This window comes from Protopterus annectens, chromosome 1.part0 (assembly GCF_019279795.1).
Source record: "Protopterus annectens isolate FY-2018-M chromosome 1.part0, PAN1.0, whole genome shotgun sequence".
Taxonomy (NCBI): Eukaryota; Metazoa; Chordata; order Ceratodontiformes; family Protopteridae; genus Protopterus; species Protopterus annectens.
Genome location: NC_056725.1, coordinates 1,467,073,864 through 1,467,099,104, shown reverse-complemented (window position 1 = coordinate 1,467,099,104; position 25,241 = coordinate 1,467,073,864).

Here is a 25,241-nt window from a genome sequence, read left to right as displayed (position 1 = left end):
ATTCTGCTCTTGGAAGAGCACGTCCACAGCTCTTTGGCCACTTGCAGAAGACATTCTTGGGTCAATGGATAAAGGGATGTTATCAGATACCATTGCCATAGGCCTCATTATAGCCTTTGACTTAGCTAACCACTCTTCCCTGTTAATACACCTGACTGAACTATGCAGTCCAGATGCCTTCCTTGGTTCCAAAGCTATCTGGCAAATTGGAATTTCACAGTTGACTATAAGTCTAGTACCTTCCACATCTCTCCTCTATACGAAGGGGTACCTCAGAGTTCCATGCTTGCTCTCCTGCTATTCTTCATCTACATCAGCAAACTTCCACTGGACCTTCCTCACCTTCCTCTTCTATTACACAATGATGATATGGTTCTCTACCACTCTAAACACTCATTAACTAAAATTACAGCAGGACCTACAGTCTGACTTCCAATTCCTTAGTGAATGGAGTGACAGTAAAACACTCTTCCTAAATACATCTAAGACAAACACAGTGTTTTCTGAAACCAAACAGAATCTCAACAGATTCCCTAAGATTGTAACAATCTACAATCACAACTTCTCTCAGAGCAAGTGTCCTTCAAGTACCTTGGACTGTGGTTAGATTCCTCTCCAAATTTCAACATGCATCTACAAAACAGACATAAAAATCATATCCTTCTATTCTAGATGCCAAAATATCCCCATTCCTTTCATGCTCCACCATATCAGCAAAAGGGAAAGGAATCTTCCTCCTTCAACTCAAATTCATTCTCCCTATTCTTTCAGCAGCATCTGCTAAAAACTCCATTACCATCAGGTCACTAAAAAAATAAAATATGTAGATTTATCATACATTTTCCCCAGAAATGAATACCACATCATAACACTAGAAAAGGTAAATTGGGTCCTGGTTAAGCACTCTATCCATCTCTTAACCTCAAAAATTTTAAGACAAGCCCCCACGTACAACCTTTGAAACTTCAATTACACTGGTGCTATTACACAAATCCTACTTTCAAAACTACATTCTGAACATGCTTCTCAATTATTGGTCCCAAACTCTGGGAATCCTTCCCACCCAAACTTAAAAAGCATCACATATTATCTCAGGTTCCGAGTACTGCTGAAATCTCTTGTAGGTAATTAAGCAAAATGTACCTGCTATCCTTTAGGTCACATAACCTAAAGTCAAACTTTATCTCTTCTGTACTCTATCTCATCCAGAAATTTCCAATCATGTTGCTTTCTCCCACTTCGGCTTCTGTATACAAATGCCATATACCTTGTTTGTGGCATCTAATGTAACTCAGCCTTTTGTACATATTGTATATTAATATATTGATTTTTTTATCACTCTCTTTTTGTGTACATTTGTATTCTTTGCATATTAATAATTTCTGAATGTACTTCTGTATACCTTGTAATTGTGGTCATTTTGCTGATCCTGCTATGAGACTGGAATTGGTCAGAACTGATCAGTGCTTTAACCCTGTCAACAAATTCAGAATAAAATATAAGATAAAATTGTAGATCTGAGGACATAAGCACCTCATAGGCACACACATAATCCCACGTCCTGCCATCTGCTATAGCTGTGGCCTCTGATGACCTGTCCTCAGAGTTTGTTAGATGGTGATCTTCTAACATGTTACTGGACCAAAGAAGTACGGGAATCTATGGCAATGAAGATATGTCCACTCCTAATTGGTGACTCATTATTAATTAAGGCGAGGGTGGTAACCCCATGGTCATTGTCAAAAAATACATTTGTGTGATATCCTGTCTCAGGCTGCAAAATCTCTAGAAGCTGCCCACCATCTTAAGAACTACCATGAGACTCAGACCTCAACTAAGCCCTGGCTGCCACTTGTTGGGTCATCAGCTCTTAGCCCTCCCCCTTCCTCCCTCACAAGATTGAGCTAATCTGGCTCAGAGATTGCTGCAGTTCATGAAATTGCAACCTAAGCCATCATAGCCCTCTATGTTAGGATTCCAACTTTCAAAGGAAAAGGGAGATCTCCCTTGTCCTATGTCACAAATAGGGAATACACAGTGCCTTCTGATTCACCTCCAGAGGACCTGTTCTTCTGAGATACTATATCCCTTAAGAGAGAGAACATTTCAAATGTCAAGTACACATAGCCTCAGCTACCAAGAAAACAGGTATGGAAATTCTTGAATTTGGTCCACCAAAGCTAGAAGCCATTCATCCAGTTCAGGAATTATTTCTGGTTGTCTTTGATGCCACATACTTGCAGTCAGAACACAAAGTATCATCAAAAAGAAATATGACTGTTTTACGGGGTTGAGGATTCTCATTATTTCTGTATAAAAATCCTGTTGATGACCTTGATTATTGACCCTGTAATGTGCCACAGGAGCCAAATTGGCCCAGGCTGGAATATGCCCCTAATGATGGAGAGAGCAAATTGCTAGATAAATATGGTAAGAATGTATATGCCAAACTCAAATTTTAAAATTCCAAGAACATGTCCTAAAGCAACATTAACACAGTTGTGGGGGAATCCAGGATGATGCCAGAAAGTATTCCAGGCTCGATCTAGCTTAGACTCATTGATACTGAGAAAGCATGCCATAACAACTTAAGTATGATGCCATGGATGCAGCTTCCAGGACTGTCGCAAGGGGCTCAGTCTTTAGGAAACATCCTTGGCCAAGGACTCCCATCTCTGTTGGAGGATGTAAAGATGCAGCTCCTTTATGTCCTACATGGATAGAGAGAGCTGCTCTTTGGACCCATATATGCAAGATTTTTTAAATGTTTGGGAGGCAAGAGAAAGGAAGGCAATGGAATCCATTAGCCTCCCCTACCAAAATATATCAGAAACTGTCTTTCTTTTCAGTGTCCCTTCTACTGGAAGCAAGGCAAAGGCAAACAAGTCAAAGGTAGAAGGGCTAATCAGTATCGAAAATGGCAACAGGAAGATGAATATAGGCAGGGAGACCCCATTGCTTCCTCCAACAGGAAACATCTGTGAGGTCACCAGCCTCCCCCCTTACTCACTCTCCAAAACACCACACTAATTCTTACCAACCTGAATCTCCTATCCTATGTACAAAGATAGGGGATGGCTGTATACCTGCTTTCCAGCAGTGGTTTGCCATAACCACATACCAAAAAAGGTGGTTCAAAAAATAGTCTCCCAAGTACAAAACTGAATTTCATCTCTAAACCACAAAAATGAATTATGGGTGATCCTAAAGACCAAGAACACCTAATAAAGACAATTTTAAAATAGATACTAGCCTGAGACACCATTGAGGAGGTACAACTCAAACAAGAAACAAAGATATTCTACTTCAGACTCTTGCTAGTACCCAAGAGAAATGGGCCCTGAAGACTTTATGTAATTTGTTTAACCTTGACAAGTCTAAAGTCTCAAAGTTCAGAAAGTTGATACTGCAGGGTCTGCTTCCTTTTGCCACTGAACACTTTATGTTACACACTAGACCTCAAAAATGAATATCTGCATGTAGGGTTCATTGGTAAGTACTAGGCAATCAGTCTGCAGACAATTATAAGCCTAATCAAAGACCACTATTCCAAAGTTCTGTCCAGCCTCAAAAAGAGATGGATACTATATACCAATATTCAAAGGACACAGATAGTATCTGAGGTTCATGGGGGAGTCTGCAATCTTCATTTTACCTCCTTGCTCTTTGGTTTAGCTACTACACCTGTGGTGTTCACCTCAGCCTAACTAGTCAAATATGCAAGCCCATGGAACTCATCATATATGAGTTCATACACTACTGTGATGTCAAGAAACTCATACAGCTAGACCCTCATCATTTTGGTTTTGTTAAGTTGTGGTATTACCTACTTAATTTAGTAAACTTCTACAAGAAGGTCACAGAAGCAGTGAACAGTGTTCAGTCAGTCCATACTAAACCAAGTGGTGAACAACTGAGATACTTTGTGGAAACCACATAGACTATGCACTGTATACACTATATCTATTATTACATGTAAAACCTGAAAAACTTCTTTTTATTTTTGCTCCTGAACTGCAAGTACCATTTTTTTTTGTAAAACCAATGCATTTCCAAAATTGTCATCATGTTTAGCAGGGGAAACAATTTGCAATACTTGAAATTTAAAGTTAACCATTTTTCTCAAAGTCAAACACATACTGGATAAGAATTATTTAATTGTTTTTCCTAATATCAACTTTTTTTCTAATATTTGTATATTAAGGCTATGCTCAGTTTTTCCATCATAGAATACATGATATTCGCAAACTCAGAATACGACAGTTTAGCAGCAAAATATACACTGTCATTTGTGTTTACTTCTGGATTAAATGTTCAGTATTTGAGCTTTTTGTCCTGCTCTCACTGAAAATTTATTGACATCCAGTCCTTAGACACACAGCATGCTCTTTATGATTCTAAACACAGTCATACTCCTAAAAGTATTAGTGTAACATCTGAAAATAGCCATATTTTATGTAATACGTAATTAATAAACCATTATGTTCATTGTGAGCTAAAACTGTATGTGTAGGAAGGCATTAATAGTGTGCTTATTGCAGACCACTTCTCTTCAAATTGAACATTATTATGCAAAGCAGTCACATGACACTAAGCACAATTCAATAAATAGGTCAAAGCTTGAAAATATTAGTAGCAACCAGTCCAAAATAGCTATGCCGTCATTATGACAAATGCTAGTGCACGGTGTATTTGTATTATCACAAATCACATTTATATACTTATAGATTATTTAACTTAGATAAGTATTATTTTTGTGTCCTTAATAAATTGTATAAGCCATAACACTGCTAGAAAGACGAAAGTAACATTGCAATACAGGAAAAGTCACTGCAGGCACACTGATAATTGTTCATCCCCTGCTCCAAAAAAACTTTTCAAATTCACATAAAGGAATCATCTACTCTGACAGCAAGAAGAATATATGCCTAGAAAAACATTCTGATCTTATATTCAGCAGCAAAGACACAGATAGCTATGGATATTGCTTTCCTTTCCCGTTCTGTAAGTGCCGTTTTTTTATTTTCTGGATTTATGCAGCCTTTATTTTTATCATCTTTACTAATGCATGCACTGGGACAGGAATGCAAGACCATAGCTAGCAGAAGTTTTGCTGTTGAGTATAACAAGAGAAGCTGTAAATCATGCTTGCATGTCCTGCACACACACTTTGCACACCCTGACTCAATGTGTAAAATAATGCGTGCAGACAGTTAGGGACCGAGTGCAACTTTCTAGCATAGAACAACATGTAAAAACTATACAGGTTAAAAATAGACCTGCAACAAAATTACTCATCTGAGGGATTGGAAAATGCCATTTTTGTGACGGCTGTTCCCATGGCAACCGCATTTCGCTACTAGCAAATATTAAACTGACATGAACATATAACTCTATAATCAGCAATAATACTTAGGTGTAAGTTCTGCCCTTCTGAAAAGAGATGTCTTCAGCTAGTTTTAGCTTCTGAGAAAAAAAAACTTTAAACTTTCTGTAGATGCTTGCATTTATAAGAAGTCACAGACTGCCATTAAAAAGAAAAGGATAGTCTTTGCAATTGTTTCGATAGCTATTCGTGGACATGTTGAATTATACATTGAGTGGTAGTTCTAAAAAAACATCACATAGAATGGCCATACCAACAATATAGAACATTTGCATATTTGAAGATGTTGCCTAACATAGTATTTATCTGACCAAATGATAAAAAAGCAAGTATGGACGTGAAGCAGGGAACCCAAGGGCAGTTGTGTCTTATTCCAGACGGAAGTACAATAGGACTGGAATACAACATTTTAAAAAAGATATTACCATGGGTGGCATTTGTTTGAGCGTCATTAATCATGTCACAAACAGGGAGGGGATTTGCTAAGTGGGTGGCAATGTTTCTGCTTTGGTCTGAGGCAGAAATACGATGTTAGCAAGGAGATAGTGCTCCTTTAATCTTGGATTTATTTTACCTGCTGCCTGCTGTTTGTTGCCTATTTTACCTTTGGATATTTTAAACTGTGACTGCTGTGTTTCCACACGTGTGCTTTTTTCTCTGCACTCAGTACACTAGAGAAGTCAAACAAATCAAAGAATGCATCTTTTAAAGCTGTTGATATAACATGTTTTAAAAAGCATCTGCATGCCACATGAGAGTGACTTAGCTGCATGTCCCTGAACTTCTGTGTACAACCTGCAGAAGAGAACATTTCCATAAAAGTGACAAAAAGTATCATGCAACTGTGATCTTACAGAAAAGGTGACCAATTTATAAATCATTCCATGAGATGTAAATTTGACAAGTATGACACACCCAGTTTACTTTCCTGCATCTACAATTTGCAGTATAGTAGAACTTCTTTATGACACTACCAACCCCGAAATGTTATTGCTCCTTGAACTTTAATGTCTAAGACCAGATTTGGATTTGCTTTGAGAAAAATAAGTTATGTTCTTGCCATAATGTTCCATCTGTGTTGTCAATCTTCATTCAATCTTGACTGCTGGGTTCCGGTTCCGACTCAGCAAGTATAACAAGCTCTCGCCAGCCAGAAACTCTCAAGCTAAGGCTACCCATACTGCCTCTCTTCCCTTCCCCTCAGATCGAGTTTTGCCCATAAAGTAAAAAAAATCACTGAAGCTTTGTCTGAGGAACAACCCTACTAGGATCCCAGGACTAGTTCTGAACCTCTAGGAGTCTTTTGGAGGGGGGTAGGAGGGTGGGATGTCAAGAATGAATGAAGATCGACAACACAGATGGAACTTTATGGTAAGAACATAACTTCTTTATCTGATGTAGTCAATTTTCATTCAATCTTGACTGTTGGGATAGAGTCCCTAACTACTATAGACCTTGGGAGGCCCTAGGGAAGTATATTCCTGAGCACCATAGAGCCAAAGGATGCTCTTCCCCTGGAGACAATATCCAATTTGTAATGAGTATGGGGGTAGCCCAAGTTGCGGATGCATGTATGCCATCCATAGAAGCTCTGGAATGAAAGGCTACCAAAGTAGAAATAGATATGGTAGAATGTGCCTGAATTTTTGTTTATAAGTCCAGCTAATTCTGGCTATAAACAAAAGTAATGCAATCTCTCAACCATTTCGACAGAGCAACTTTTGAAATTGGTATGCCCAGTCTGGTACCTGAAAAAGATAGAAAAAGTTGGTCTGATTTTCTAAATGGTTTTGTTCTTTCTAGATAAAACGTAATTGTCTGCGTACATCCAACAAATGTAAGCAATATTTTCCCTTGTTTGAGAAATTTGGGAAAAAGACTGGCAAATATATTGTCAGATTAACGTTGGAATCTGACACTATTTTAGGTAGAAAGGAGGGATTAGTTCTGAGTGATACTCTCTCCTTGTGAAAAATTATATAAATATTCTTTACACACACAGCCTGCAACTCTGAAGTTCTCCTGGCTGAAATGATGGTTACTAGGAATAGAGTCTTCCAAGATAAAAACTTGATGTCACAGGTGGCTGCTGGCTCCAAAGGCTGACAGACCAAACATTGTAAGTCCAGTGTTGAATTCTATGGTGCAATGGGCTCTTTGAAAGGTGGTTTCAAATGTAAAGCAGCCTTAAGAAAGGTTTTGCAAAGATGGTGAGATATCGAGGAATGGTCATCAAATCTATTATGGAAATTTGAAATGGCAGCTAAAGGAACTCCAGTAGAAGCAGAGGCTCCCAATTGAAATAAGGTGGTTATGTATTCCAAGACCTTATCGATCGAGGCTGAGAAAGGATCAATACCCTTTTCATCAGACCAAAACACAAATCTCTTCCATTTACTAAGATAAAGTTTTCCGGTGGAGGATGGTTTATGAGAAAATGGAAGTTTAGTGAATTAGAAGAATATATATGGGTTCCGTTCATAATTTCAAAGCTCAAAACTTCAAATTTCATATGATCGAAAATCATATGTTTGAAGTTTCAAAACTTCAAAATCCTGAAGGGAGATCAGCCTACATCACGGACCAGGAAGTTTCCCTTGTCCTCGCTGTAGTGCTGTAGTGCAATTATGGAGTGGGTATATTTAAGTTGTGAGGGGTGTGAGGGGGTGCAGGGGGGCTTGCTGCATAAACATGTTTTCGTATGCTGGGTGGTGTTTTTGGGGGGAATTCACAATTTTGATATAAAAGAAAAGTTTAGCACTTAGCTGAAAGCACGGCTGATGCATCAGATTTTCTATATGGCAAATGACATCTGAGGGGAAGGGAAGAGAGGCTGTATGGGTAGCCTTGGCTTGAGACTTTCTGGCTGGCACGAGCTTGTTATAACGGCCAAGTCAGTTCTGAGGATTGGAACTGGAACCCAACAGTCAAGAATGAATGAAGACTGACAACATCCAATCTAGTGTTTTATTAAGATTAATGCAATACTTATTTTCTCACTGAGTTTTTTTTTTTTTTTTTGTTAGATCAGGCCCAGGTTCTAAAACGAAGATCTAGGATCCAAACATATGTAACAGACTGCAATCATAAGAAATAGGTTCATACTGGAGCAAGTGTATTGAAATAAGATTAACTGAGGAATCCATTTGTACAACTCTGACAAGAGGTTCTTTAGATAAGATAAGCAGAATTGCTAATATGTCTGGCTTACCTCAGTTGCTGTATTCATATTTTTGAATTCTGTTATTTAGCTGAAATATGAAACAAAATGTTATGAGGTAAGATCTTAATGGAATTGATACATAAACCTATGGTATGTAAAATTTCCAAAATTTCAAACATAAATTGAAGCATAATAACCTAAATTTAGCTTCTGGTTTTGTCCCTGATCTGTGGTATACTCAATGGTGATGTCTCTGCATAAGAGTGGACTTAATACTTACCTAGTAATTACAGACTTATCAGCCTTACAGGTCTGATCTGTAAAGCCATGGGATGTGTTATAAAAGACCTCATAAATTATGATGTCAACAACAACCTTGTTGGACTTCAGCCCTAACAGTTTGGCTTGGTGAAGGGTAGACCCTGTTTATAAAATCTGGTAAGCTTCTTCAAGAAGGGTTATCGAGTCTGTGGACAATAGATGTGTAGTACATACAGTGTATTTTGATCTGGCCAAAGCCATTGATACTGGTCCTCATGCTGACATCATACAGATACTAATCGCTTTAAAAATTACTTATATGTGATAACATGGAGAGCAAACTGGCTGAAAGACAGATCCCACACAATACAAGTTGCAGGTGCCTCATCAAAAAGTACGATTGTGACCGAGGCACTCTGTAATGCTCACTGCTGGGCCCTCTGTTTCAGCATTTAAGTCTCAGATCTCCAAGAAAAGAGCCAAAACCACTGTTTAACAAAGTATAAATAACTGCAAACTGAGGGATTTTGTTAATCCACCCTCTGACACCCAAATCCTCCACAATGAATTCTCTCTAGTAAACTGTAAGTGTAGTAAAAATGGGCTCAGATTAAATGATAAAAATGTAGCACCATCACTTTTAGTAGTCAAAGCCTCCTCTCATCATATTCTATAGACCATATACCGCTACAAAATAAAACTTCAGTCGTTGACTTAGGAACTTAGTTTGATAACTTTCCCTCTTTTGACAAAGGTTGTCAGGAAATGCTTTTATTTAGCACAGCTAATTGCCTTAGGAGTATCCTCATGGTTTAAACAGGTGATCATGATCACCCACTTATACTCAACAATGCTCACACCAGTTATCTAGCACAACACACCTTTGGGGTGTAGATGCACCTCCCTAAACAACGTTGCTTAACCAAGATCTCAGGCCTCCAGTCTTTGAGCTACCACAAGAGGCTGGAAGCTCTATCACTTTACTCAGTGTCTTATAGATGTCTGAGTACAATTTCTGTCTCTTTATGCCAATAGGTTCCTAGTTGTCCTGGAGGTCCAGTAACTCCAGAAGTCCAATATTTCCACCAAAATTAGAAACAAGGTCACACGTCTTCACCATCCGATAAATAAAACTCAGCATTTCCCAGACCTCTAGAAAAAGATGTTTCCTACATGTTAAACAGCACAACTGACTATCTTATGTAATGTATAACCTAGATGAATGGAAGGGTAGGCTCAAATTTACTCTGGAATTGACTAGTATGGCCTGCCTAGAGATTATTGGTACAGCATAAAGGAGGGTACTGGCAAGGTGTGAATGGTAATTTATTAGCCTTGGAATGTCTATGAAGTGAATAACTGATGAAGTACTTTCTGTGAGTTTCTTGCCATAACGGGTGATTTTGTCTCAGCAGAATTATTAATGACAGTTTGAATGTAAAAATACTTACATTTGAAGCAAGTGATTATCAGTAGTTGTCTGTCTTCCTGGCACATACACAAAATGAAATTTGAATATAGCTGCTGGAATTATTGTTAGGCCAGTAATTGTTAACTACCTTCAGTCAGATTATGTAGTCATTGTTAAAGCAGGTTATGACTCTGTAATGCTGCAGGTTTTCTTTGGCTTTAAAAGACCCATAATCTTTGCAAAAAAAAAAAAAAATCTGGCCCAGATTCAATAATGCCTACAATAAGTATACATGTTATATATTCAAGAACATTCCTATCACATTTTGTGTGCTTGCTAGTGACTTAGAAAGATTACACTGAGTGTATATGTAGTCTACACTTTGTGGGAACTTTAATGAATCCCTGTTGATATTTAAAGCTTCAAGAAAATCAGGAGGAAAAAGGTGTGAGTTATGCCTGTCTTGTCTGTTCAGTCAGAACTGTATACTCTTAGTGTATACTCAGTGTAGGTGTTATTGAATCCCAGGGTCTGAGTTATTTCCTTCTTTTACAAAATGTTACACCAGTTGGAATAAACAAAGATCTAGTTTGTCAAAAAATTAAAAACAAAACAAGTTGCAAGGGTGCCTGGTCAAAGTAAGGAGATAGTTGTTAGAAAATGATAAATAAAATTAATTCATTAAGGTATTGGGTTAAATGTCTAATAAAAACATTTAGATAAAATGTTAATATAGTCCACATTCAAGCTGTAACTTAGACCAAAAGCTGCAGAAAGTTTTAAACTTTCAGCTGACTATTCTGAAATATTGCTATTAGGTTCATAGGTTCATAGGTTCATACTAGGCTATCTGCCCGAGGGCATTTACAAGCCTAGCCCATAGTTTTGTGGCTTACGCCACCCCTTTAGTATGGGGAACTATACCCATTATTTATTATTGTTTATTTTTTTTTTGTAACTTAGAAATACTTTAATAGATTACCTATTAACATTTTTCTGGGGGAGAGTGGCAGAAAGCCAAAACTTGTATGGTGGCATATGTCATTCGCTCCACCCTCAACCCTGTTATTTTGTTATATGGAATCCTAAAGGAGACTGTGTATATCCTACAAAGTTGAATTGCTGTATGCAAATAATGTATTTAATCCTATTCCATCCTGGGAATTCATTCCCATGCCATGTCCATTTGCAATTCAGAGACATGTTAGCTATGACAATGTAAGACTTTAGCATTGTCTATTTTACATGACTCATGAATCACATTAACTATGTCAATGTGCAGCCCTTTGCTGAACAACACATCATGATAATAACCTGCTGCTCATGTAGACAGTGGCATTCCCACCTCAATTCACTCTTACATATACAAGTACACAAATATGAACACACACACCACAGTCCCTGTGCCTGTACCTGTCCCTACTCTGTATGCCATCCTGTGATTTCCTCCACTCCCCTAATAATCTGAGTGCCATTACAGTACTTATGTATTAGGCCTTAGTGGTCCAGTTTATCCTCCCACCCTCCAGTCACAGTACTGCCATTGATGTTGGTACAGCTCTTCACTGAGTCTTCTCTGGTGTCTGATGGCCTCCACCAGCACAATACCTGTTATGATATCAATGCCATTATTGCACTTTAAAGAGTAATCCCTAGTGTAAGGTGGTTTTTCCACCACCCAATCCTCATTATGGTGCAGTTACTGCACTTTAAAAAAAGAGTAATTCTTGGTATCCCCTACATGTCCCTAATCTCAGTAATACTGCTGGTGCCATTATGGCACTTTAGGAGTTATCCCTGGTGTTTAGTGGTTCACCACCACCATGTTCATGTTAGGAGATTGAACATGGACTTTTGTCCATGTTTAATAATGCGACCTGATGAGGATGGACATGCAAATGCTTTTCTGGAGGTGGTTCCAGGGAGAGACCACATGACTAACTGGCATACATCTCTCCCCTGAAATGCTCTATTATTAACTAGCATGGACTCAAAGGCACCCCTTCTCTGTACTGAACATCTTGATGTTAGCTGACCATGCAGTATTGTGTATAGATGGCTGCTAAACTGGGAAAAGGTAGTGTGATGTGAACATGGAAGAGCACATGCTACGGTAACTTGCTGAATTTGGACCAGTGAGTTTTTTTTTTTCTTTTTTATTTAATCCTTTGTTGGCTGGCTTTGAAATGGGTGATATGGATCAGAAGTTGAACTGCATCTTGTCCAGTCTTGTGTTACTCATCCTTGATGCAAGCACCATGTAGAAAGAGATTACTAATATCCATGCAGTAGGCCATGTCCCATAAGACAGTGGTAGCCAATGTAGCACATAGTAGTTGTGATGCAGAGCAGCATTATAAGTAGCTAAAGTGATACCTTGCAAAGTCAAGGGTGCCCTGGACTCTTTCCTTAGTTTGCAAGATAATTAAAAAAAAACAGAACCAGCTGAGAGAATGTAATAATCGTAGGTCTGAGGAAGGCTTGTAAGGGAATAAGCATGTCTGTTTTGTGGAAGCATGGACATAAGAGCAGACTGAAAGACAGGTAGGATTGGAATAGCCAACTGATTGTGGAAGTAGAATTGGCAAGCAGTCCTTATTCCAAGCAAAAAAAAAAAAAAAGCAATGTACTTAATTGTTGACTCCCGTCTCTTAAAGATAAAGGAATTTCTGGTTCATAAGGTAGTTTTTATGTATGTCTAAATTGTTTAAGGAAGTTGAGTGTGAGTTCTGGAGGATTTTTCAATAGCAGAATTTCATAAGGATGTTGAAATGCAGCTAGCAATATGGAACAAGACGTGGGAAGGAATCATCATTTATGGTGTACATCCAGCTGACCTGCATTTAGTCTGGAGAGATGCTTTCAGTAGGTGTTCTTATTTGAAGGATGCTACTCAACAACAAATGCAATTTTGATGATTTGCAGGGCAGGAGTGTAAGGAAGATGTGATATTTTTTTTTGCACAGGAGGATAAAGGTGGAGAAATAGTAGCTGTTAAATGTTACATAAGTAAGTAAGTGACTGGGAATGGTAGGTGAACATGATGGTTTCCATAATTTTTTGCAATATGGCAGAGATGTGTGATAAATTGTAGAGCTAATGAATAGGGTTTTGGACTTTGAAAAGTTTCTAAAGTCTATGTGAGAGGTTACTGCAACAGTATTTCCTCTGGGAAGGAGAGATTCAGAGGATCTGGCAAATGTTCTACTGATATCCTTAAGTAATTCAGATGCAAAGGTATTGTCAAAGGTGGTATCGATTCTTTTAGTGGATATGTCAACACAGACTACTGAAAAAAATAGTGATTTGAAAAAGGGTGGTTTTCAACAGATGATTGGCATCTATTGCTAAATGTCATGGCTTGGGTGGAGCGGTAGAGTAAGGAGAGGGTGTCTATTTCCTTATGGATATTTAGAACATGTTTGTCTCTCTGAAGTGGCCATTTGATGTTGTGGCCCTTAAACAGGTGATAGAGGATGGCAACATAGTGTGGAGGATCCATGCACTGTAAGATGGCCAGTGGGTACTGAATAAGGTCAGTGGGAGAGTGCTGGAGAGGGTAAGTCTGGGTTATTGAATATAACAGAGTTGCCAAATTTCCCAGCTCTTTTCTTCATAACAATAGAAAGTTAAATCAGATGGTACCTAGAGTTTGGAAAAGGCAGGAACAGTAAGGGTATTATGTTCAATTACCCCATTTGCTTCTAACTATCTAATAATATTTGAAGATATAAAGAGGATACTGTCTATAGTATATGAGACCTTTAAGAGATTTGGAGAGGAATCAAGACTTTACCTTCAACCTAAAAATCTATTGTTATTAAACTAGACAAAAGGAAGAGTGCTGGACATACCACCAAGTTTGATGGGGAGAATAATTATTTGGGGACAACAGTATATACTGCAGTAAGAGATGTAGTGTATAATAACTGATCAGTATTAGAGAACAGAGTCAGCACTATGTTGGATGAATGATCCAGAAGAGCAGCCCTTCACTGTACTGCACATCTTCAAGTTAGGGAGACCATGCAGCCCTGTGTAAGGATGGCTGCTGAATTGGGAATAGAGTGAAGAAGCATAGTATTTGGGGGGAAATCTTAGAAAAAGTCTTCACTCCTTAAACTGTAAGCTATATAATGGTTCACGGGCTCTTCATCTGTAAGTAAAGAATATTATGTCATAATGCTCTTGGCACTGAGAATAAAATGGGTGTTATTGCTCATGGATGGTATGAATACCAGACCCAGCTGTTGGAGCAGAAATTAAGAAATCAGTATGATGATATCGCCATTGTTACTGAATCTGATTTGCTTTGCGGGCATTGCCCTTGTGGATAAGTGTGTGAGAGATATGTACTGAGTTTGTGATAGATTTCTACGGAAATATAAGAGAGAAAAAAAAGATAAAGAAAAGTTTAGAATGAGCATGGTTTTTGAAGAGATGGGGAATGCTGGGTTTCTGGAGGTAGGTAGCAGCGGCAGTGAATATGTCACAAAAATGAGACAATTATGAAAGATGAAAGTCTGGGATGGGTATAGTCAGAACAGAAAGATAAAGAACAGAGTATGCAGGATTATAAGATGAACATAGTTCTGTGAGAAGTAAGAACACTGAGGAATTGTAATGCGGGGGACATATTGGTTGGATAATGCTGTCAGTTAGGGTGGAACAGATTGTGGAAGTGGAAAACAAAAAGGTTGGCATAGTAAGGGATTTAGGAAAAGAACAGGTAAGAAGGTATGTTTTATAACTTCCAGGAAGCTAGGTACATGTAATTTTCTAGAGAGAACCTGGCTTGTGTATAGTGTTATGTTTAGTACAAAGAAGAAGGGAACTGTTGTTTATTAGACAAAGAATATAGAAGGGAGGGCTAAATGGCATAGAAGAGACATTAGCTGTAAACAAGGAACAGTAGAAATGGTGTAATTTATAGAGTTAAAGGAGAGGTCAGACAATGGGAAAATGGCAAAACTCATAGAGTAAGGAGATAGACTTCGGGGTTAGGATAGATACTGGTAGAAGGCATGGATGGTGGCTTAAGATCTGAAGAGAATACATCTCATTTATGATCTTCTGTTAAGAAGGCTGCATAGATGGTACAGAAATCCATGGATAATTAAAGAGGAAGGCTGGTGAAAGGCAGCAGAGTGTTAGAGATGAGGAAAGGAGAGGGAGGATAATCTTCATAGTCCATGACATAATGGGGCAGTGAGGGCAGTGCGGAGCTTTATTGTAGCAAAAGTCAGTCTAGAGATGATCATGAAAAGGGTGGAGGCTGCATGACCTCTCTGTTAGTGCAGAAAACAATGATGAGAGTTGGAAAAGACATGACAGAGTACAATACCGGAAGAATACAAAGTTCCCGTAATCACGGCTGAACAGGTGAAAACCACATTCTCCAAAGCCAAGAACACAGCATCCATGGGACCTGACAACATCTCAGGCTGCATTCTACATGAACAACAGAATGAACTGGCACCCCACCTAAGCACCATGTTCAATCATAGCCTCACCTCAGGCTTTGTCTCCACTGAAAGATGCACAGAGAAGGTTATCCCACTCCACAAAGGGGGAGCCACTACAGACCCTGGGAACTACCACCCCATTAGACTAATGAGCCTGGTCTGCAAGGCCATGGAATGTATCATCATGGAACTTATAAACAAAGACATTGGAAATCTCCAAACTCTAGACCCCACCCAGTTTGGGTTTGTAAAAGGTAGATCATGTCTCCTAAACCTGATAGACTTCTTTGAAGCAGTCACTAAAGCTGCAGAAGAGGGTAAGGTGGTTCACACAGCCTATCTAGATCTTGCCAAGGCTTTTGACAGCATCCCCCACTCTGGAAATATAGATAAACTCACTAAACTAGGTATAAATCCCTATGTCACAAGATGGGTTGCCAACTGGCTCACTGACAAAACCCACACTGTGAAAGTAGCAGACTCCAAATCCGACTTCACACTATTGACAAGTGGAGTACCACAGGGTTCAGTCCTGGGTCCTCTCCTGTTTGGTATCTACTTTTCTAAAGTAAAGGCTAACACAGAAGGTCTTTGGCTAATGAAGTCCGCAGATGACTGCAAACTAGGAGCCATAATCAAAAATCCTAATGATGCAGACATCCTACAAAAGGGCCTCACTGAGACAGATGCCTGGTGTCAAAGCCATGGCCTCACGCTCAATGCCAAAAAGTGCATTGTCATCCCCTTTGGTAAAAACTCTGTATCCATGAACTACCACAAGGGTGGTAGTCTACTTAACACCGACAGTGTGATAAGAAACCTTGGGATACAGGTGGACAGTAGTCTCTCCTTTGATAATCACATTGCCACAGTAGTGAGGAAATGCTTCTACGTGGCACACCTCATCACAAAAGGTTTCTCATCCAGGAAAAAAGAGGTCATTGTTCTCCTCTACTCATCACTCATTAGACCCATTATAGAGTACAACGCCCAATTTGGTATGTACCTCACAAGTTATCTACACTGGAAAGGCCACAGAAATACCTCATAAAGCGGATTACCCACCTCAAACAGATGCCCTACGCAGACCGTCTCAAAAAACTCAAGCTTTACTTCATCGCATACCGCCTACTCAGAGGTGATCTCTGCCTAACATACAAAGCTATGTCAAACCCAGAGCTGATGGACATGCTCCACTTAAGAAATCCCAATCCATCTGAGCTACACACTCTAGGGACCTAAACCTTGTCACCACAATAAACAGAACATGATGGAGGGATAGATTCCTGTCCCAGAGACTTCCCATATTCTGGAACAAACTACCTATCTATATCAAACAAAGCTCCTCATTAGCACTCTTCATGAAAAATCTTGATGACTGAATGGGAAATCGAAAATTCAACCCAGGGATGACATCTGGGGCTCTGCTCAACAGGGGCACAGGAAAATAATTTTCTTTGGTGGCGAAAGCCAGGGTACCTTTTTGGCTAGGCTTATATAGGCCCTAGGGCCAATAGCCTAGTATCTACCTATCATCTACAATGTGTTGACAGCTGGCTGGAGAAAATGATGGTAGTGTGGGAATGGGGGAGATCTGGGAGTCAGCATGGGACATAGGAGATGGCTGGTGAAAAAAGTGATTAGACAACTGATTTAGGATACATAGAGTAGGATGCTGTGAAACAATGGGAATGGTGACAAAGTGAGGTGAACAGTGAGGGTGAAAGAAGGGAAGAAGACAAAAGGTCGGTGATGCTATTGTTATGAATTTAGGGTATGATGACGGAAGTGGAGGGAACAGCAATGATAGATCAGAGAAGGAGAAAAGGTCCATAATACAGTAAAGAAGAGTAGCATAAAAGAGCCCAAGTAGCATTTTGAGGGAAATCTTAGAAAAAAGTGTTCACTCCTTAATCATTAAGCTGTATAATGGTCCTCAGGCTCTTCATCTAGTACACATTATTATGCCATAATGCTCTTGGCGTTGAAGATAGAATGGGGGTTACCGCCCATTGATGGCACAAATATAACACCAAGCTGCTGGAGTAGAAAAGGTGGCATTTTCATGATAGTGATAAATACGACTTCCTGTCTTTGAAAGGACAGAGAAAGGTTTACTGGCCCAGCATAAAATGTGTGCTAGTGGGAAGGAGGCTAGAAGTTAATATGACATAATGGCTATTTTTTGATTGGTCATTATATATTGTGTTTTCAATTGATAAAAACAACATACAGAAAACAATAAATATATTAGTATTTAATTTCATTTTAGATGGCCTTTATGAGATATTTTTGCAAATGTCTGCATTTAAGTATTTATATTATTTCCACTATTCATATATTAAACCAAATTATGAAGCAACAGCATTATGGTTTCTTTTCCAGATAACCAATTATGTATTTGTGATTATAATTTTTGGTCAGTTATGCCTACCAGCCATCAGCTCCCCATCCCCTAGTGATCTATATACCCTATATAACAGGGAGAGAACTGCATACAGCCTGTTCATTGCCACAGGATGAGTTGATCAAGAAGCTGTCAACCGGCATCCATGAGAGTTTTCTTTTTGTCTTACTTGCACATCCCTGCACATGTCCGTAACATCTTAGAGGAAAGTATGCAATTGTCTTGTAATGTAATCATCCATGCCTCCATATATGACTTACCCATGCCCCCCCCACCCCCCACCACTGACAACATGCCTGCATAACTGTGATCTTCACTACAGTTTTATCTATGCAGGTATACCAGATTTTTCTCTGTGATGGGCAAGTTGACAAAAGCTGCTCAGTTCCACTCTTCCAGCCTGACTCCCAACATAGCCTGAGCAGTTGAGCCAGCTCCGGTGGCTTGATCCCAGTCAAGGTTCAGTCTTTCTACACCACAGAATGTAGAGAATTGCTTGTATATTTGTGAAAAGTAACATTTAAAAGGGTTCTACAACTAAGATGATTCTGCTTTAAATGGATTTTTGCCTTGCTAGATATTTTTTCTGCATTAGTTACGGAGTACTACAGATCTGAAATATCTGCCTTCTAAAGGACAAGTTTAATGGAAAATCTATTGGTTGATCCTTGTTTTCCCCCAGAAATCAACTGCAAGATTTAAAACGTATTGTTAATCTGACAAAAATATTAGGGTTAAAATTATATGTGGTATAGTCTTTAAATCAATCTGAACCAGGCGTTATCAATTTTAGCAATTTGTGGCCTAATTTGAACCTGAGCAATACATCCATCTTTTCTCCATTAGATAACATACTCAGAGAAGCAAAAATAAAAATGAGTTCTGGATAACATTTTTATTTTTAAGTTTTAAATGGGTTAAGACTGGATGCATAGCATTCTACCAATCCAAGACCATGCAGCTGCAGAAAGTTAATAAGATGTTTTGTTTCCTGGTGTGCGAGTCTGTGTAAAGATTTTATTGCCTGGTTTTAATATTTCAAACAAAACTGGAATCCCATTCTGCTTTTGTGGGTACCCTTTGACTTTATACATATCTATGTGTTATATACAATATAGATTTTTGATATATATATATATATATATATATATATATATATATATATATATATGTATATATATATATATATATATATATATATATATATATATATAAATGTGTATATATATATATATATATATATATATATATATATATATATATATATATATATATATATATATATGGGTTCATGTTAGAACGTCGACAACTGACTATATCGACAAGTAGCCCTGCAGCACGAAATAAACGAAACCTCAAAGCATCGCAATTTCAAATAACCGACACTTACTCCATCGAGACGACTTCACCGACAATCCATTTTACCGACAACGCGCTACACCCACATCCCATATTACAGGTAAAGGGTATTAACATATGTTGAGTGGGGGATGTAGTTATAATGTCAGACTAAGTGACATAAGTTTATAAATACATCCCCTACCTCACATATGTTAATACCCGTTACCTGTAATACGCGATGTTGGTGTAGCGCGTTGTCGATGGAGTAAGTGTCGGTTATTTGAAATTTCGATGCTTTGAGGTTTCGTTTATTTCGTGCTGCAGGGCTACTTGTCGATATAGTCAGTTGTCGACGTTCTAACATGAACCCATATATATATATATATATATATATATATATATATATACACAAATATGCATGCGTGCATATATATAAGTGTGTGTGTGTGTGTGTGTGTGTATATATATATATATATATATATATATATATATATATACACATATATACACACACACACACACACACACACACACACATAATTATATAAATACATACATACATACACTGTATATATATATATATATATATATATATATATATATATATATATATATATATATCAATTATGAGATCACAAATCTTGGAGAAAAAAAGAGAAAGTAGAAAAAGAAGCTCAAATTCTCCTGATTTTGAATCCAGGGAAGTAGGAACAAGAATACGATCTGTGACCTAACAAGTGTCAATATATGGAAGCATCAACAGCAGGAAGCAGGCACTCTTCCCACTTGGATGCTTTAATACCAGACAAAGTGGTATGCAAGAAAGCACAGGTTTCCTGCTGTCAAGGTACATGAAAGGTAGATCAGTATGGACATTTAAAAGTAAGGAGGGGAAAGCTGCAATATGATTTAAAACTAGAAACTAAGGCTACATTTCAAAGGGTGTTGAACAAAGGGCAGGAAAGATTGTAGAGGTGCAGCATACAAAGAGGATATAACATTTTGCATCTTATTGGTTAAGACAGTGAATAGATGGACAGTGGAAATGGATGGAAGATGGGAGAATGAAGGGAAGAGAGACAGAGGGTTCAATAAGGCTATACATAGAATAGATCGTGATCCTTTGTTAAAAGGTGTAATGGTGCCAATGAGAGAGGTAGTGTAGGTGGGGGGGCTTAGGCATGAGTGGAGGGGTGAGAAGGTAAAAGGGTGGGGATAAGGTCAAGGAGGAGGAGGAGGAAAAGGGATAACAATGGATTGGACTGGGAGAAGGATAGTTATGAGCAGATATGGGAGATGGCAGGGTTCAGGAAGGCTGCAAGGTAAATAGGAGGGAAGCATTACAAGTGCATGGTAATCAGATATATTGATAACTAGGAACAGTTTAGAAAAGAGGATAGTTGAGCAGTGTTTAGGAGTCAAAGATGGCTGCTGTTCTGTAAGCACTGCTAATCCTTAGCTCCTCTATTCATCTGGAATTAAATTAACCCAGAAGACAAACCAGAACCTATTTCAACAAAATATTCTGAAATTTTAACTGTAATTAACATCTAAACAAAATCTTCAAGAAGGAAAAAACTGTTCTATTAATTGAGAAACTAAGATTGAAGCAGATTCAGTGAAGTAAGAATAAGCTGTGTGCCTGTGAGACCCTGAACTCTGATTTCTACATACAAATTTGGGAATACCACCTCTACAAAATGTTGAAAGAAGACAAAAATATTGATACTACCACATCTAAAACTAAACTTTCCGACCTACTATCGCCGGAGAAAGACATAAACTCTAAGAGACAAAAAATAATAAAACAGTCAGATGCCTCTAAACCTGGTAACAGAAACAAACTGGATCAACCAGCAAACCTAGAGGATATCAAATCAGCATTACTTCCTATTCAAGAAGCGATTAAAGACTTATCGTTGCAGCTACAAACTTTTGGGGATACATTCAAACAAATATTAGACAGAATGGATAATTCTGAAGCCAAAATCATTGAAAATGAGGAGAGAATAGCCTTATTAACAAAGAAAACTGACTCTCATGATGTTGAATTACTAAACATTCAAACAAAGATCACAGACTTGGATAAAAGGTCTAGAAGACATAATATTATCATAATAGGCATCCTGGAATCTGTAACTCACAATGATCTGATTTCTTCCATCACCCAAATACTCTCCATCCTTCTCAAAGAACCAGGGAAAGCTCAGCAAATAATAATAGAAAGAGCTCACAGAGCTCTGAGAGAAACACAGATATCATACAAACCCAGACCAGTATATGCAAAACTTCTAAACTTCCAAGATGTTACCACTATTTTAATGTCTGCTAAAAAATGGTGGATCCCTTACCTGGAATAACAACACAATTTCACTGGCTCAAGACCTTCTCCTGCAAATCAGACAAGCCAGACAGCTTCTTTCTCCTTAATGTAAATTCCTGATAGAAAGGAAAATAAAATTTCAAATGAAATACTCAAGCTCCTTAATTTTCTACCTAGATGGAGTCAAGCATGTTGCCGCTGACCATAGAGAAACTAAAAACAATTTTTTTAACAGTGTTTAAAAAATTTCCCACTCTGGATTGTTAAATAAACTCACTGGAATGGCCGCTGAGCTGCAATTATACAGCTGCAAGCACTACGACAGTCCAAGGTTTGCTGCTGCCTTCTGACTCTGTGCTGGGCCTTAATAGGCCTCTAAGAACATTATTATACCCTTTATTTTCTCTCTTTTCATTCTATCAAATCACACCCCTATTAGTTCCCACGATAGGAACGGAAAACCTTGGCACCATGAATGTCAGTTTTTTTTAAAGTGTAACACCTCCAGGACACCCAGGTTGCGAAATTGGTCCCCCTACGAGTGACTGCATAGCGTTTTCACTGCGAAGGAGACTGTCCAGAATCGAGGAACTTTTTTGGTTGTTAAACGGAAACCCTCCTACATCGATCTTGGCACCCACCCTTCACAAGTAGAAAAAACAGACATTTTTCACTTAGTTTAAATTTGAAATTGGCTATTCTGAAGTAAAACAGGTCTGTCTCACTTCAATGAAGCACAGTACCTGTATTACACAGCACTCATCACAAATAAGCAGTGTTCATGTTCTGCCAGTATCCCGTCATATTTTAAATAACATCTAACAGGCAATTGCTTTTTGAAATACTTTAGGCAGGAAGGAAAGGTGTGATAATTGGCTAGTAGGACTCAGCCTTGTCCTTATGGGCAGTTTTTGGCAGTAAAGTATCATTGTAAATGGCTTCAACATATCAACAAAGTGCCATGATGTCACAGATTTTCATTACATTATCTAAAAGAATGCTAAGAAAAGAATTGTGCAGAAGGTATACCATTTTGTTCTCTCAACTTCAAATGGCCCTAAGACAGTGACACGTTTTTCAAGGCAATTGGGAGGAAAATCTGGAAATTGCATCCTAGTGGGAAATAAAAGAAAGCATCCTTACTGACTGGTACACTGAAGCTTGTGCCTGCTTAATTACTTAATATTGTACAGAAAGCTCCTGACACCTGACCCGAGAAATAAATGCATCATATAAATAAATGTTCCATAAATGTCAGTACCAGAAAAAGCTAACAGCCCAAGTGTGATTACCACATATAACAGTAAACTTTGTAACTCACCATAGTATTGTTTAAAGTATTTTCTGGAGGGTTGCAGGTCTACACCTGAATTAGAAGGCAAGGCCACTTGTACTTTTATAAACCTGAACTAGTTGACAACAGCTTATAGATTATGCTGAGTATTCAATTATAGTTCTCTTATGAGAGGCAATAACTTGTATTGGTCATCGGGTCGAATTAAGGTTTGTGGTAGTTACACTTAACAAACTGTAATAGTAAGCAGTGCGAGTAGACATTAGAATTCTTATAACAGAATGCTTATATCTATACTTAGAATGCTTATATTTCTCTATTTTAGTGGCAGCTAACATTTCTGATGCATTCTTATTATGTAGGATTTAGTTACTGTTTACAAGTAGTAGTAGCGAGATACCTGTGGTAATGTAACACTGATGTTTTGCTGCCGTCCATTTCCCATCTGATAACCCTGCCTGAGATGTTTACTTGTTTACACAGTTATCTTCACTACGTTCATGCGACAATGGAAACAATTTTGGTGCCTGCGATTTTCCAGTTAGTCTGACACCAGACCATCTACTATATTAACTCTTTTACTTGTAGTTGTCAAACTAGGCTTCTTCTAGTCCATATCATATTTTTTGCCTAGATTAGATTATTGTAGCGTGATGATTTGTATTTTCCTTATACAGCACTGGTACTTAGAAACCAACACTTCTCCCTCAGTTAACTCCCTCTCTCAGATCCATTTTATACCTCACACTGACACTCACTGCCCCTACATGCGATGAGTCTAATAATTATCTTGTTTTCTTAATTTTTAACCCAGATTCCATCTGCTATGTTATTTAAGTTTAAAGTAATTTATTGAATTACTGTCTCTGGTGGTGTGCTGATGACAGACCAATTCTAACCGACCTGTTCGCTCTTGAGGTAACATGTATATCCTTGTATATAGTGTCTCTAGGTTGTTCCCTGCACGTGGATTTATGATCGATAACAGTTTTATAATGAATGTTATATGTTTTACGAACATAACATATTCTGTCAGGGGGCATACTTCATATATGGTCTTTGTTACCATTAAATATTATACACATTTTGTAGTTCTGTTGTTTAACTCAAAGATCAAGCAATATCGTAGGAAAAGATTATGGTGTCAGTGATACAGACTACAATATTTGTCTTACATTTTTAATTCTACCTATTTTGAATATATGATAGTAATTTACAGAGATTTCTTTAGCATGGGTCCAGATTGGGAGTTTGATGAACACTTAGTCACAGCTACTACTTCTCATATTCATTTAGCTTATAAGTAGAGGCTTAAGTGTTCAGGCTAATTGTCTCGGAAACCTCTCAAGCCGATATGAACAAGAGCGCCTTCTGATAGTTACCTATTACACAAGGTAATAATATGCATTATGGTGCTTTATCCATTTAAGAAAGACTGAGATTAGAGTGTGCATCGCCAACATGAAGACTACCACTGAATTTTATATTTTGATGAGTGCTTCGGCACGGAAATACCTTACCATTGCAGTACCTAAGAAGGACTTGCTTTAAAATGCAGATTTTTGTTCCACTATTTCAATATTAATCTTAAGTATGGTGAAAGTAATTGGATGCAATGGTAAATGCATATAACCAAAGATACACATCCTACTGTTAAATAATTACCCGTCTCAGCCCACTATAAACTAAAATAAGTCACACCTTAACACAATATCCCAATCTGTCAGCAGTAAATAATTAGTCACCAAATATGATGTATAAGGGGTCTAAAACACTCTGTTTCTGAGATCCCTGTATAGACCAGCATTATATATCCTATAGGATAACACCAAATGCTTTGGTTTCTAGATCTGCAGACTAAAAATGGAGTGCAAAATATTACATCATTTCCTATAAGGATTTGATAAAGTTGATCCTAGTCATATAAACAATCACGTATGTATCCATGTATACTCGCATTCATACTCTCATATTTTGGCACAACTAGTTGTCTATATTTGGCTACTATCCAAATACTCTAGTCTCTTATCATTCTGGTAAGGGAAAACAGCTGGCCCCTCCCCTCATTCAAATTACTTGTTGTAAATGTTCATCTTAGTCGATTTATTTGAAGAATTATCAAGTTTAGGTAGACTAAGAATACAAATAATTACCTAGCTCTTATAGATTACAGTTATAAGTTATGTGAAT